This window comes from Sceloporus occidentalis, unplaced genomic scaffold (assembly GCF_023333645.1).
Source record: "Sceloporus occidentalis isolate IW3139 unplaced genomic scaffold, rSceOcc1.0.p SCAF_104, whole genome shotgun sequence".
NCBI lineage: Eukaryota > Metazoa > Chordata > Lepidosauria > Squamata > Phrynosomatidae > Sceloporus > Sceloporus occidentalis.
In genome coordinates this window covers 2,425,013-2,440,155 of record NW_028317084.1, presented here as the reverse complement: position 1 = coordinate 2,440,155, position 15,143 = coordinate 2,425,013, and the positions used below count along the sequence as shown (strand labels likewise).

General features: G+C 38.9%; 1 protein-coding gene across 1 annotated transcript in view; it reads left to right on the top strand.

Moving 5' to 3' along the window:
- The first annotated feature begins 4,749 nt into the window (after positions 1-4,749).
- Positions 4,750-15,143, top strand: part of LOC149283437 (calcium-activated chloride channel regulator 1-like) — a 56,488-nt gene continuing 46,094 nt past the window's right edge. Inside the window, exons 1-4 of the mRNA XM_089497579.1 lie at positions 4,750-4,909; positions 5,607-5,790; positions 13,126-13,211; positions 14,729-14,841. The gene's annotated coding sequence lies outside the window, so the exon portion shown is untranslated. The remainder of the gene's footprint in view (positions 4,910-5,606; positions 5,791-13,125; positions 13,212-14,728; positions 14,842-15,143) is intronic.

Below are 15,143 nucleotides of genomic sequence, written 5' to 3'. Positions count from 1 at the left end.
TTTTAAAAAAATGAAGGAAGACTTTATGTTCATGAGTGGACCGGTTTTCAGTGTGTGTGGGGGGGTGTTATTCATATTTGATGAATATGATAGTGAAAAGTCTTTCTGCTTATCAGGACTAAATCAATGAAAGCTATGTGGTAAGAATTGTGTACATTGTTTGTACGAGTGGGTAAAATTGCTCAATTATGTTTTTTCTTAGAGTAAAAAAATTGGTTGGCATAGTGTAGTTTATACATGTCTTAAATGTTCTTATTTTTTCTTTATTTCTGTTCTGATAAGATTCATTGGCAACATGGTTGGTTCAAGTCCTGATTGCCCTTTGTGCATTTCCAGTTATTCATCAGACCTTGCTGGAATTTATGTCTGTGAAAGAGAATTATGCACGCAAGGCAACTGTGTTATTGACCAGCTGACAGACCTTTAAAGGAAGGGTGTGTCTTTATGCATGGTAAGGATCAAAATACACCAACTTCTATAATGTACATGCAAACCTTATATAAAAACATGAAAGGTTACATAATAATCTTCTGTGATGTACATACAAAAAGTAGAATGAGACAGAGAAGTTATTTACAATTTTCCCTATAAATGTTCCATCATTTTGAATTATGAATCACATAAACTCCTGAGGCCCTTTCACATTGCACAGTTATAGTGCTATGATTCCACTTTATTTGCCATGCTTCCATCTTATGGAATCCTTTGAGTGGCAATTTAGAGAGGGCAGCGGCGTCACTAGGGCTGGCGTCACCTGGTGCAGTAACTCATGGTGTAACCCCCCCTCCATTGACCCCCCCATACCACACTCTGCAGAATGCTTTGTGGTTTTTTTGTACTAATGTTACTGATCAATCATAAGTACTGTATATCACTGAATGTAATGGCAATAGTTGTGACATAAACAACTAGCAAAAATAAATGTATCCCTTTAAATTACAATATCATATGGACAGCCTCAGTGCATTTATGTGTACATAGTTTCATGTGGTTAAAGTGAAAATTTGGTAAAATATGATGTTTTAAAAGATTTTTTAAAAATTGCTTTCCTGAGAAGAGCAGTCTAGTCCTCCTTGCTGTCAATCCAGAGCCATGATGGCTATGCAGGGAGCACATTTAAGCAATTTTGAGGGCCAGGGTCAGGCTCCAGTCCAGATAAATTCATGTTGGCTGGGGAATTATGGGAATTTAATTCCAACAAGACAGTTTTCCAAGCTTTGGTGAGTGGGCAACTGTAGTTGCTAACCAGATCCTCTGACAGCACTGATTTGCTGACTGGGAAATACAAATTGATCCAAAAAAGTCTATTTAAAAAAAATATTTTGACAAGCTGATAATTTTCTTTTTGTGGAGCCTATTGTATGCATAACATCTGACAATAAATTTTAGAAGTACATGCTAGCTGCATCTCTCTATGTTTATAACTTGCTTTTCGAACTCTTAGATTTTGTTGTGACTTATAATATAATAAAACCACAAGACCGAAGCAGTTAAACAACAGGAAAGAAAGGTAACTAAAAGTTCAGAAAAGTTGTACACTTATAATTAAAGGGAGCCAAACAGACAATAACAGTATAAAAAAGAACAACAGAATAGAACAGAAAAACAACAAAAGGTTAAAGCACACACTCTATAGTAAAACAAATTCAGTACTCAAAGAAAGGTTCAGGCAAATGGAAAGATCTTCACTCTGCCATACTCTCCAGTATTTCACGTATGAAAATGGGAATGTGTGTGGCCAAGCAACATCAAAGTGTGATCAAAATAGCAATATTTATTAATGAGGAAGAATAAACAAACTGCAGCAGTTTATTTTTGCCTGAGCCAACTGGCAAACTGGGAAGGGCAAGATTTTGTATCTTCCTTGCCACTAACACTCCACCCCCGCCAAGGTCAAACTATTTTTCACTTTGAACTTAGTTTATAGCAGTTGAATAAGCTGAGGACAAAAGGGGAAAGTGGGAGGAGGAGAGAGAAAATGAGACATTTTAAAAACTGCTAAAAACAAAAAGTGGGATGACAGAGAATTAATCAGGACTGCCAAATCAAGATAGTTGAAAGTATGCTCTGTGCCTGATATTTAACCTTGGACAAGAGATTCCATAAACAGCTCTGAGAAAACCCTATCATTATTTGATGTTCAACTTTTCGCTGAAGATAGGTGGCAGACCTTAGCATCCTCTGGCTCCTTTAACTGAAAGTGACTGGAGTGAGCAAACAACAGGTTTGCATGCAATTGCTCCAGGAGAGAGGGTGGATTTGTGGACTTTACTCTGCATTTGTGTCTTGTGAAAAGCTCCCTGCTCCCCCTTTTCTCACTGTTCCTCCTATTCCACTGCCTTCTGGAACCAGCCTAGGTCTGGATCCAATCCAGTGCTTATTTCTAAAGGAAGAGATATTATTCATTAGCTCAGGAAAAGCCTGATTTACCATCACCAGAGCCTATTATAGATTATCAGGGACACTAATGACTTCTGGAAAGACGGAGGAAATTGATCAACACTATTGCAAGAAGAGGTTGAACATGAATTCTTGTAGCAAACTCTGTAATAATGTGGTGTTGTGGTTTCCTACTTGCCCCTTTATGCTAGGGGTGAACAACTGAGTGGAGGCTGGGGACCAATAGTATCCTGTGGGCCACCATTGTACAGCACCCCTTAAACTTGTTTTTTTCACAGTTCATAAATCGTAATTCCCATATAACACTGAACGTAATGGTAATACAGTGGAACCTTGCCATAGGCGGGCGCGCCATACGCGGCCTCGAGCATACGAAAGGGGCGGCGCGTCCCATTCAGTTGAATGGGCGTGTGCGCCCGTTGCGCTGTGCGCGCGCCCGTTGCACCTCACGCACCTCCGCGCCACCGTGCACGAGCCCCATTGTTTACAATGGGGCTCGAGCATAGGCGGAAATCGCCATACGCGGCGGGATCCGGAACGGATCCCGCCGCGTATGGGAAGGTTCCACTGTAGTTGTGACATAAACAAGTAGCAAAATTAAATGTACGCTTCTAAATTACCATATCATATGCACAGCCTAAGTGTTTTTACATGTACATAGTTTCATGTGGTTAATGTGAAAAAAATTGTTTATCTGGTGTTTTTAAAGAAAATTTAGAAGGAATATTTTTTTAAAAATGTAATTTTTAATTAAAAAAATATTTTTTTGTTAAAACCTGGGGGCCTCAGCTCAATCACACCATCTCTTAAGCATCTTAAAAGGCCACAGCCCATATCTTCCCAAAGGCAGATGTTTGGTGAACAGTGCTGTCACCCTCTTTTGAGTGTCACCTGTCGTGGGCCGCACCCCCACATCCCCTTAGTGACACCCATGTTTGTATGCTCCCTCTCTTTTTTTTAACTGATTAATCTATTTCAGTTCTATTCAAACTGGTGGCCCCTGAACTAGTGCCAGTCCCTAAACTATTGCTTCCCACGTACTCTCCAACTGTCCTCATTTTGTAGGTACAGTCTTGATTAATCCTCTGCCATCCCAGTTTTTTAGCTGCTTTTAAAATGTCCCAGTTTCTCTCTCCTCCTCTCACTTTCCTCCTTTGTCCTCATCTTACTTCAAATGCTGCAAACTGAGTTCAATGTGCATAGCAGTTTGAACTCAATTTTGATCAGGGGCAAGGGTGAAGAGGAGGAAAAGAAAATCTTGCCCTTCCTGGTAGGCTTACACAAAAGCAAACTGCTGCATCCTTCTCCCGGCTTGTTATTAATTATTCCTTATTAATATCTCTTGCCATCTTAACCATACTCTGAAGTTGGTTGGGCAAAGATGTCCTGGTTTTCATTTGTGAAATGCTGAAAGGTATGCTGTTGGTTCCTGGCATGTTTCCAGGAACGTAAGCAACAATTGTATGGAATGGGCATAAACATAGTGCTGGCCCTTGCCCTGGCACATTGGAAAAAATAATTGCCAGCCTGCCACATCAGACAGCATGATGAGGAGCACTGATCTATTTCACACATGCACTGCAGATTAAAGCCTCACTGACTGATCAATGAATGGATCATTGATTCCCAGGGACCACCTGCATTACCCTCAAGGATCACTAGAGGTCCATTGTTTGGCACCACTACTGTCAAGGATTAATGCATCTCTTATATTTCTTTGCTTTCTTTCTTCTTGCCTTCAGATGTTTGAATTCTATGATGCAAGTAGCCTTAATACAGAAGCTCTCAATCTCCAGATGTAATCCAGAGCTCTGATAGCTTGAAATTCAGTGTTCCTCTGAGCAGCAAGAAGTTCTCTTTGTCTCTTAGTTTCTCACTCTTACAACCTACTGACAGAGTGATCTGTGATTTTTACCAGTAGCATGAATGAGGTAATGAAGAAAGAGATCTGTTGTACAAAGGGAAAGTTTTGGATAAAATGTGCTTCCATATAAACTGTGTTAGTGTATTGCTTATTATACGTAATTCATGCCCTGTTGGTGGAAGAGAATAATACATTTAATAGATATAGCCATCTCCCCTTCCCCACCCCCAGATAGATATTTGGATAATCATATGCAGACGTTGATGTTATACAGAACTCTTGATAAAGAGAAAGTCAGTGTGGTGGATTAGTTAGAGCATGGGATATGAATGTAACTAGTAAATAAATAAATGAGAAGGCTATTACTGCTCCAGACTTGGCAAATGAATAATGAAGTAATGTTTTATCTTGTATAGCACAATTGATTCAACCATATGCATCAGGCAGTAGAAGTGTATCTACTGCAAATTGTAGAAGATAATTCCTATGTTGGGATTTGTCACTTTCAGTAACAAAGCACAAATCAACTCTCGGAACTGCCAAATATCCAAAAAGGATATATGAAAGTATCTTGCTTGAGACTTGCTAGTTGCTTCACTAGGCAAAGAGATAAATGTATGCTCCGGATTACAGGTTGCAGTAAAGGTGAGCGAGTTATTAATTCTGGTTACTTTTGCAATATCTAAACTCCAGTGAGAAAAACTAGAGTTTTTCTCACTGAGCCATTCTAGGATTTCTTAAAAGTACTACTAGATGTAAATAGATGCTTGATTACTAAAGAAAAAAGATTGGAAAGATGAGAATTATAACAATTTTATTGTAAAAGGAAAAAAAAACCAAAGGCGTAAATTTAAAGAAAATAAAAATATGTTGAAATCTGCTACATCTTAGGAGTTCAAATGGATAGATCCTTCACGATTTTTATCCCATTCAATAATTAGATAACTTTCAGAGAAGGTTTCAACCTTGACCGTGAAATTCTGCAAATGTTCTATCTGAAGAAAGTCCCATTAAGTTCAATGGGACTTGGAAGTTTAACCGAAAATTTATTAAACTAGCACCACAAATACTTTTTTTAAATCAACAGCAAAAATTAAATTAAATTAAAGCTATCTTACCCACAGTGTTAAAAAGCACAGATGTCAAGTCTGTCCAATTGACAGGTTTTCATCTGGTGCTGAAAAGACAGCAGAGTCAGCACCTGACAGCTGAGGGTGGGTTTATGCTGGCTCGAATACTCTGGGCTGCTCCCAGAGGACTGTATTCTGGCCCTGAAACTGCCCTGAATTCCCTCAGTTAGCTGCACATTTTGGAATGATGCTGGGTGGTTTTGTTTACACAGCATCCCATTGTGTTCCTTGGCACTGCCATTGGAAAAGGTCACTCTCTTTGAAGTCAAAAACGTGGCACTCAATATCGATCATATGATAGGGCATCTTGTTGTGACCTTGATGGACACTATGTAAACAGCTACCCTGTGTTGCTCTGAAGTGGTCCAGATTTCCCTGAAAGATCTGGAGTAAAAGGTAAGTTATTTTAAACATGGCCCATATTCAGTGTGGAATTGGCCTTACCACATGAAGACAGTATGAACCCAAATTGAGGTTTTGGATGTGCATTGTCTGGACAGATGATGTGAGAATGGGGGGGGGGGGCAGTTTTAATGGCCCATGTAAATATGATCTGAGCTTTCTTTGAAAGAGCATTCAATACAGGGGGGAAACTATCAATCAGAGCCTTTTTTAGCTGCCAGTACAATGGTCTGATTGACTACAGGGTACCTTCACATGACCAATGTTCTGAGAGAAAATTAAGCCAATACATAATTACCATTCATGTCCTGGGACGCCATCTTTAGCCCAAAGTTGCAGAAATTGAACTGATCATGAAATCACATGGTTATCTATTTGGGCTTAGCAAGACAGAAATTGGCATTTCAGAGAGATGTGGGGGAAAAGATCCTTCCAGCCCTATTATCCTGGGAAATGTGGCATTCAAAGTGGCACAGAAATGGTGTAATCTTCATAGGACACCTTTCCCAAACTGGTATCCTCCAAGTGTTTTGCATCATCAGCCTGGTCTATTGCAGCTCATAGGAGCCGTATTGGAAAACTTTTGTGAGGAATTCTATCCTGGATTGGGAGGGGGATACTATACTGGAAACGACAGAGGTGTCTTCATGCTTTTATTTTTATGCTATCTTTCAGGGAATGATGGTGCTTATGAAAAAATAAAGTACTTTGCTTATGAATCATATATATATATATATATATATATATATATATATATATATATATTGTATTTCACCCTGGTGACACATAGGCACAACAGCACGTAGCTTAGGAATCCTTCTGATACCACCTGTTTGTTCACTTTTTTTATTTGAGCATTTTATTGTACTATCAAATGTATCTACCATTCTCTCAGCAAATAAATAGCTAGAAGGAGATGTGTAACGTATACGTGGGTGAAGGTCAGTAGCTCTCTTGAATAAGCAATAACAAGAAGAGGTGTGGACTGTGAAGCATATTCGGAGAAATGTCTGTGCCTTTGGTACACTCCCAAGCATTCACCACACAAACCTTCTAGTAAGACCTGGGGCTCAATCACATCACACAGTTATAGAGCTATCATTCCACTTTAACTGGCATGGCTCCATCCCATGGAATCCTGTTACTGGCAGTTTGAGGCAGGGTACAGAATCATAGAATCATAGAATTGTAGAGTTGGAAGAGACCGCAAGGGCCATCCAGTCCAACCCCCTGCCATGCAGGAACTCACAATCAAAGCATCCCCGACAGATGGCCATCCAGCCTCTGTTTGAAGACCTCTAAGGAGGGAGACTCCACTACACTCCGAGGGAGTTTGTTCCACTGTCGAACAGCCCTTACTGTCAGGAAGTTCCTCCTAATGTTGAGGTGGAATCTCTTTACCTGTAGTTTGCATCCATTGTTCCACGTTCTAGTCTCTGGAGCAGCAGAAAACAAGCTTGCTCCCTCCTCAATATGACATCCCTTCAAATATTTAAACAGGACTATCATATCACCTCTTAATCGTCTCTGCTCCAGGCTAAACATCCCCAGCTCCCTAAGGCATTCCTCACAGGGCATGGCTTCCAGACCCTTCACCATTTTAGTCGCCCTCCTTTGGACATGCTCCAGTTTCTCAATGTCCTTTTTTAATTGTGGTGCCCAGAACTGGAGACAGTATTCCAGGTGAGGCCTGACCAAAGCAGAATAGAGTGGCACTATTACTTCACTTGATCTGGATACTATACTTCTATTGATGCAGCCTAAAATCGCATTGGCCTTATTAGCTGCCACATTGCACTGTTGACTCATGGTCAACTTATGGTCTACTTGGACTCCTAGATCACATGTAGTCTTGTTCAGCCAGGTGTCCCCCATCCTATATCTGTGCATTTCATTTTCATGTATTTGTAGAACTAGCATCCAGAATGTTCCTGTGCCTCAACAAACTATAAATCCCAGGATTCCATGGGATGGAACCATAACAGTTTAAGTGGAATAAATGTGTAATTTGAATGGGCCCCTGGCTTCATGTTGTATTTAACAATGAAGGTAAGAGGTGAACTTGTATACCCCATTCCTGTGGCAAAGTGCATGCTAAATTTATATGCTAGTGGACTCAAGCAGTCAAAGAATTATGTTGGGTCTATTGATTTTAGGATTTCTTTTGTTTTAGTTTAAATTTCCCAGGTTTCCTCTTTCCTTTCCTTTTCCTTTCTTTAACTAACATCCCCAAAGGAATTCACAACATTTGCAGGCTATGACAATTTCATGAACTCTTAAATACATAAAGAAAATGGGTGCTTCTCCTTTGGAATATTTATTTATTGACATATTTTAAAGAGAAGAGCCCTGAAAGTACGATGTAACAACTTTAAAAACAAACTTCTACCAAAGCAATTGATTTAAAAATCCACGATGTACAATCTATTCAAAACTCATAAAAAGCCAATCTAAACAAAACAATCTATGGCTTCTTCAGGCAAAGTTAGGGTCAAAGTGACCTTTCTAAGCAGGGAGTTCCACAGTCAATGTCCTGCCACAAACAAATCCACCAGTTACCTGTAACTCCAAGCAGCTTTATTTCCTTTGGTAATGGGACACATAGTAGCCCCCCTGAAGAATACTGTGAATTACAGGCTGGTTGATGCAGGAAGAGTCAGTATTTTGGATACCTAAAACAGTTTTGGGTTGTATACCTAGAGCCTCCACCTTGAATTCGGCCCAGAAAACAAACAAAGGCTAGATCTACACAGGGAAAGTAATGTATCCTTACCCCAATCTCAGTCCTGGCATATTGAACCAAATTCTTCTCAATCCAGTTTAAAATCAGATGTGTTACATGCCTGAAGGTTTTGAGCTGCTGGGAAGTGGCAGCAAGGTCCTATGACCTGTCTACGTGGATGATTTATCCCAAATTCCCCCCAGGATCGCTGCATCCTGTTTACATGTAGAAGAGCAAAACCTGCAAATAGGGTCCGGACTGTCTTTATGATGCCCACAGCCAATTTGGGGATTCTGCCCTCTAACCTGTATTTAAATAACTTGCCTTTTGCTGCAAGTTTCTGGCTCTGTTTGCAGTGACTATGGCGGTTGCTTTTTCACTTGCCCGGCACTGTCAATGCGGGTGCAAATCACTCTCAGGTCAGAACGAAGTGTCCAGTGTCAATAACATGGCTTGGCATCTTGTTCTGACCTAAGCAGTGGCACCAGGCATCAAACAATGGCTGCACAGGAAGGCAGCTGCCCATCGTTTGCAGTGAGACACAAAAACCCACAGCAAAAGAGAGCAGTTAAGGGAAGAATTTGAGAGAAACCCATCCATAATATTCTGGGGGCAACTTGGAGTATTCAGGCCAGTGTAGTCCTGCCCTTAGAAGACAAAGCTGTGTGCTATGCAACCTACTTTTCATTCTCTGAGCTGCTATGCTACCTTCCTTTGTTAGCGTTGAAGAAAAAATCAACTGTCGGGTATGTTAGCTTTTGTACATAGATTGAGCAAAAAAGACATGTCTGTATCTCACGTGTTTCAGTGTTCCCCTTCCCATTCCATGTAAAAAAACTAGCTGAACAGGCAGTTGAATCTTTATGTACGCTCTATGTGCTATATGAAAATAAAACCCCTATGTTTGGAACATGTACTGCGTGTGGCTGAGAGTTTAAAAAGCAAGGGAAGGGACTTGTAAAGAATATTTGCAAATTTATTCATTCCTGATGAGAAAAGATATATTGTCAAAGTATTTATGCATTTTTGTTAATTTTTCCTATTCTGGCACTTTTTGCAAAAAAAATTGTTGCTGCAAAAAGCCACATTTTATACAAAAATGCTATATTTGCACAAAATGTATTTGCACAAAATATAATATATTTTGTACAAACAACATTTTAAAAGTCTCAGAATGTAAAAAAAATTAAAAAGTATGCAAAATCTCTCAAGCTCAGCCTGTGAGAAGAATGTTTTTCATTGTTTTACTTTCTCATGTAAGAACAGAACAAATAAAAAGGCAAAGATTTATGATTGTAAATTAGATCTTATGTTCTCCTTAGCTTAATTGCTTTATCCTCTACTTTCCGGTAACTTTTGTGTTTGAAAGTGCATGTTCAGTGCACACAACAGGACTATTGGTCCATACCTTACAACTCTTTGGAATCATGGCATGTGTAATCCTGGCTATATAACATGATACGATATAGGGATATTAGTCATGCCATGCTCTTGTACATTTTTCACCTGGAGTCCTGTGTTAGAGGAGATTCTACTGGATTATATCTTCCATTGGATGATATAACAGTGGGCCCTTGGTATCTGCTGCGGTTTAGTTCCAAGGCCTCTTGTAGATACCAAATATGTCGATTCTCAAGTCACATTAAATATAATGGCGTAATAAAATGGTATCTTGTATATACAATGGCAAATCAAACTTTGTCTTTTGGAATTTATATTCTTTTTGAATATTTTCAACTCCCATGGACATCTGAATCCATGGATAAAAAAATCTGTGGATACTGAGGGCCAACTGTACTTGGGAGTTCTGTGGCACAAGTGCTGTGAAAAATGTTGAAGCAGAGAACCTGTTTGTTCCCTTTAAAATTATTCTCACTGTTAAAATTAGATGAAAACATTTAATTAGATGTACTGAAAGCTCAAGCTCATTTAAACGCACAATTCATGGATCATTATGTTCATCTTTGAACAAGTTACTCAGATGTGCTATTAGGATAATTTCTAGTGGATATTGATAAAATGCATTTCTACAGAATTACGATGATGTTTGATTCTGACTAGTAATGGCTTTCCAGAGTTTCAGGCAGAAGCCTTTCTCAGCTATACTGCTGAGGCTGAACCTTGTGACTCCCTTATAGATAGCATGGACTCTGCCAATAGAATATAGCCCATTGTGTTATGGCTTTTTGATACTGGTGGTTTGGGGAAGGCTTTACATATTGTTCTTTCTTTCTTTCCACTTGCCCAAGTCTACCTTTCTCAGTAGTTTTTTTTTCATTCAATTTCTTTGTCTTTCTATTTCAAATATATATTAATGTGAGTGTTTTTAAAACTGCACTAGTTTCCTTTTGTGAGCTCCTTGGATCCCATATAAAATAAGTAAATAAATAAATAAATAAATAAATAAATAAATAAATATTAGTAAACTCGGGTGGGAGAAGTTATGCTTTTTAAAAGAAAGCAGCTCACTGATAGCAGATCAGGTATTTCAAAATTGCTGGAATCTAGGTTTGGAATGTTATAACTGAAATGAGGAGAATGTTTTTAAATCAAATGTTGTTGTTGTTAATTTATATGCTGCCTTTGTCCAAGAAAGGGACCCAAGGTGTCTCACAGATATTTTCTTAGAATAGGCACACTATTCCTTTGGTTCAATGACTTGTTTGTTAACATGAAAGCAAGTAAAATCTGTGGAGAAAAACTGTTTTGTTTTCCACTTCAAGATATGAAATAAGAAGGGAAAGTCTTCTGGAATTGAGAGACAATTTTGGAAAGGTTGCACCCATAAACACTTCTACCTTGACACTTGGGCAGGCTGGTGCTAAGGAAATATTTTTGTTTAAACCAGAGTCTCTAACAAATATGGCATTTATGTTACCATTCACAGAGCTGATAAAACCTTCCTGCACTCTGACATATCCAACAGAGTACAGAAATTTATTCTTCCTTAGAAGGATAGTGTCACTGCTCCTGCCAAGCATAGTGCCATAAACATCACTCTGACATGTGAACTGTTATCCTTAGCAACGTCTTACCTTATTGTAGGCATAGGTTTATGTACTTTAAAGAAAAAGATGACTCATGAAGCCATACTGTGACACTCAGATTTTACTACTTAGATCTTTTTATGTTTTTCATTGAGAATTAATATACACAGCCATTTCTTAATTGTAGAGGAAGAGTGGAAAATATGTATATGGTTAACCTTTGATACACAATAGAAGCTTATTTCTAAGTTTAGCAATGATAAAAATATAGTTTCTCATTGTAAGGGTTATAAATGTATAGTATCCACCTGCAGTTTACAGCAGGGCTATCCTGTGATAGGTTTTTCAACAAAGTTATAAGAATATGTATTTGTACGGATTTTTTTACTGTGACAGACTTTTGATCACCATTGAGGAAAATAGTTTGTGGTATATGTATGTAGGTGTTTTAAAAACGGCATTCTTTTAGAGGGCCCTAGAACAGATCAAGATTGAACTCTCCCTGGAAGCCAAGATGACTGAACTGATGCTGTCATACTTTGACCACATCATGAGAAGACAGAAAAGGCACCAGACTGGATGTCTCCCTTATGATGACAAATGTATGTCAATGTAAACCACTTTTTCGATCATTGCTGAGGTCACGGATTTTTATGCAATGGCTAAACCCCCCTGACAAAACCAGTTTGAGATGGCCATTTTCATGTTGGAGAACAAGAGGAGCAGCAGAGTCCAGCTACTTTCCATCATCTGGACATTTAAGGCGTCTGTTGCAGTGCATCCAGCTACAGGAAACTAGCTAGACTAGTTGCTGCAGCCTGTCTTGCACTCCACCAATCCAGAAATTGTTGTCTTGAGGGGATGCAACATAGAAAATTTGGACTTAGGGGGTTACCTCAGGAGAAGTAGACTTGCCTCCCCCTCTATTACACCTCTATTGCTACTGATACCAAAATTGTTTGATACCATCTAGAGGAAGATTCGTTTCTTCCGCTAATCTGCCTGAAATTTTAATGTATTCCTATTGGATAGTTTTAAATTCTTTGATGTTTAATCTCTTTTTATGAGTGAATCACTGTTTTTATGATGGAGGGAGGGTTGGGGTCTTGGGGTTTTTAAATTGTAATTTTTATTTGTTTGATGTTTTATTTATACTGTTGGAATCTGCTTTGATTCCTTCAGGAAAAAGCGGAATACAAATAATAATAATAATAATAATAATAATAATAATAATAATAATGTAGTGCAGTTACAGGCCAGAGATATGCCTCCTGATGCAGGAGTTTGGTCCAAAATGTCCCATCAACACTTGCACTATTCCAATTTTTATCCCCAAATGGAGGATTCCATCATACTGTAAGGTCACAGTATGTTGAAAAGGCTCTCATGGGGCAGGGTGTGCATGTGTAAAGGGGAAGCTCACAATGTTTTTAATTTATTTATTTTTACTTTTTGTAGCTGTATGGATCCAGTTCATGCCAGACTGGATGGCACACACAGCCTTGTCTCCCTCAGCGATAGTCAAATGCCTGTGTCTCAGATATGTAAAGAAAAAATGTGTCTAATGCATGCATGGCATACATGTCAAAAGTAAGCAAACCACTTTTCTTTTCTATCAAGGAAGAAAATAAGATTACTGGAAGAAACAAAGGAAGAGTTTGGTACATAATGTATAAAATCCCAGGATTGTGAAAAGACATATACAGGTTGAGTATCCCTTATCAAAATGCTTGAGACCAAAAGTGTTTTGGATTTTGGATATATGTTTTTTTTTTAATTTTGGAATATTTGCATACACATCATGAGATATTTTGGAGATGGCACTCAAGTCTAAACGTGATATTTATTTATGTTTAGTATAACCTTTATACATACAGAATGAAGGTAATTTTATACACAGTATTTTAAATAATTTTGTGCATGTGACAAAGTTTGTGTACACTGAACCATCAGAAAGTAAAGGTGTCACTATCCCAACCACCCATGTGGACAATTTTGGAGTTTTCACAATTTGTATTTCAGCATAAGGGAGGTGCAACCTGTATACACAGACAGCTGGCGGGGTCGACACTGGGGGTGGGTGGGTCACCCCTTTGGGGGAGCCGTTTCGGGGGGGAGTAAGGGCAAGTGCCAGTCCACCCTTGGAGGGTATATTTTATTATATTTTAATGTAATTAATTTAACTGTATTCTGATGTTAACTGTAATGTGATTAATTTAACTGTATTTAGTTAAGGTAAGGGGATGAATTTTTAGTTGTGTATGTGTTATGTAATTGTTTATGTAACTGTTTATGCATTTTTGTAAACTGCTTTGATCTGTTGGAAAGGCGGTATATAAATAAATTTTTTTATTATTATTATTATCCGAAGACTGCCCAGTTATGTGAAATGAAGCTTTGATAAATGTACTTGTCCTAATAGGGGATTCATTCATTGAGACAATTGCTGCTCCTTTTGAGTAATCAGAATCTGGGTGGGCCTTTCTTCTTCAACTTGTGCACTAACTAAAATTGGGGGATATGCAGGCCCCTCCTGGCAACAGTCTACATAAACTGCTTCTCAGCTGAGTCATGTCAGCAGCATGTATTTAACCAGAGTAATCATAAAGCGTGTATCTCAATTGTTTGGCTAGCATGTGTGCCTCTTGTAAAAGGAGCCAATTTAAACTTTTTGCCTGATTTTAAAGTGTGATAAAACACTGTGAGTGCAACAGAACTGTTTGCCTCAGTGATGTAGCAGTTTCAACTCCAGGGAAATAGGAGGACACTTGGAGAAGGCACATTTTTAGTGTTTATAAATGTGATGCATTCACAAGCTTTATTCCATCTACACTTGTTGATAAATAGTCTGTGCTTCTCTTCCCTCCAAGAGTTTGGGTATATTACTTTTACTTTTCTATTTCTTCCTGCCAGAACCACACTGAAACAACCCACACCTGATGCATAACCTCCTGCCACACATGCCCCACTGGCCTCTCTAATGTGAGGGGGCAAGCAAGGATGCCAGACTGCCCCACTACTCCCCTTTCCCAGGGGGAAGGGGGAAAGAGGCTGGAGTTAATGCGAACTAGAGGGCGTGAGTGGGTGTTACCCCTCTTCTGAGGTGTCACTCAGTGTGGACCACATCCTCCATACACACCTAATGACATCACTGGGATGAGGGTACTGATGATGGAATGAACTGTCCAGTGTGATGTCTGATGGTAATTTTCTGTTCCCACAGTGGAGAAAAAATATAGAGGCTCTGCAAAATGTGATTACAGGAGGTTCTAACTGTTGTCTGGTTGCAAACCTGGAAAGTAAGAAGATGAAAAGGCAGTAGTGTTTAATTTGCAGGTATATCAATAAAGCAGAAAGTTATATTAAATGGCTTTTATTAGAGCACATACCCAGGGCTAATGTGACTAGATTAAAAAATGAGGGAAGCTAGGAGTTTGAGATGGGGGGATTGTTTTTGAGAAACTTCCAAATCCAGAAAAACTTTTGACTAGAGGCTGACACCCAAGAGCAATATTTAATTTACAATTTAAATACCATATATACTCGACTATAAGTCTACCTCATGTATAAGTCGAGGGCAGGTTTTGGGGACAAACATATGGAGCAAGGAGCAAACTTAGGGGCATGTAACAAAGGAT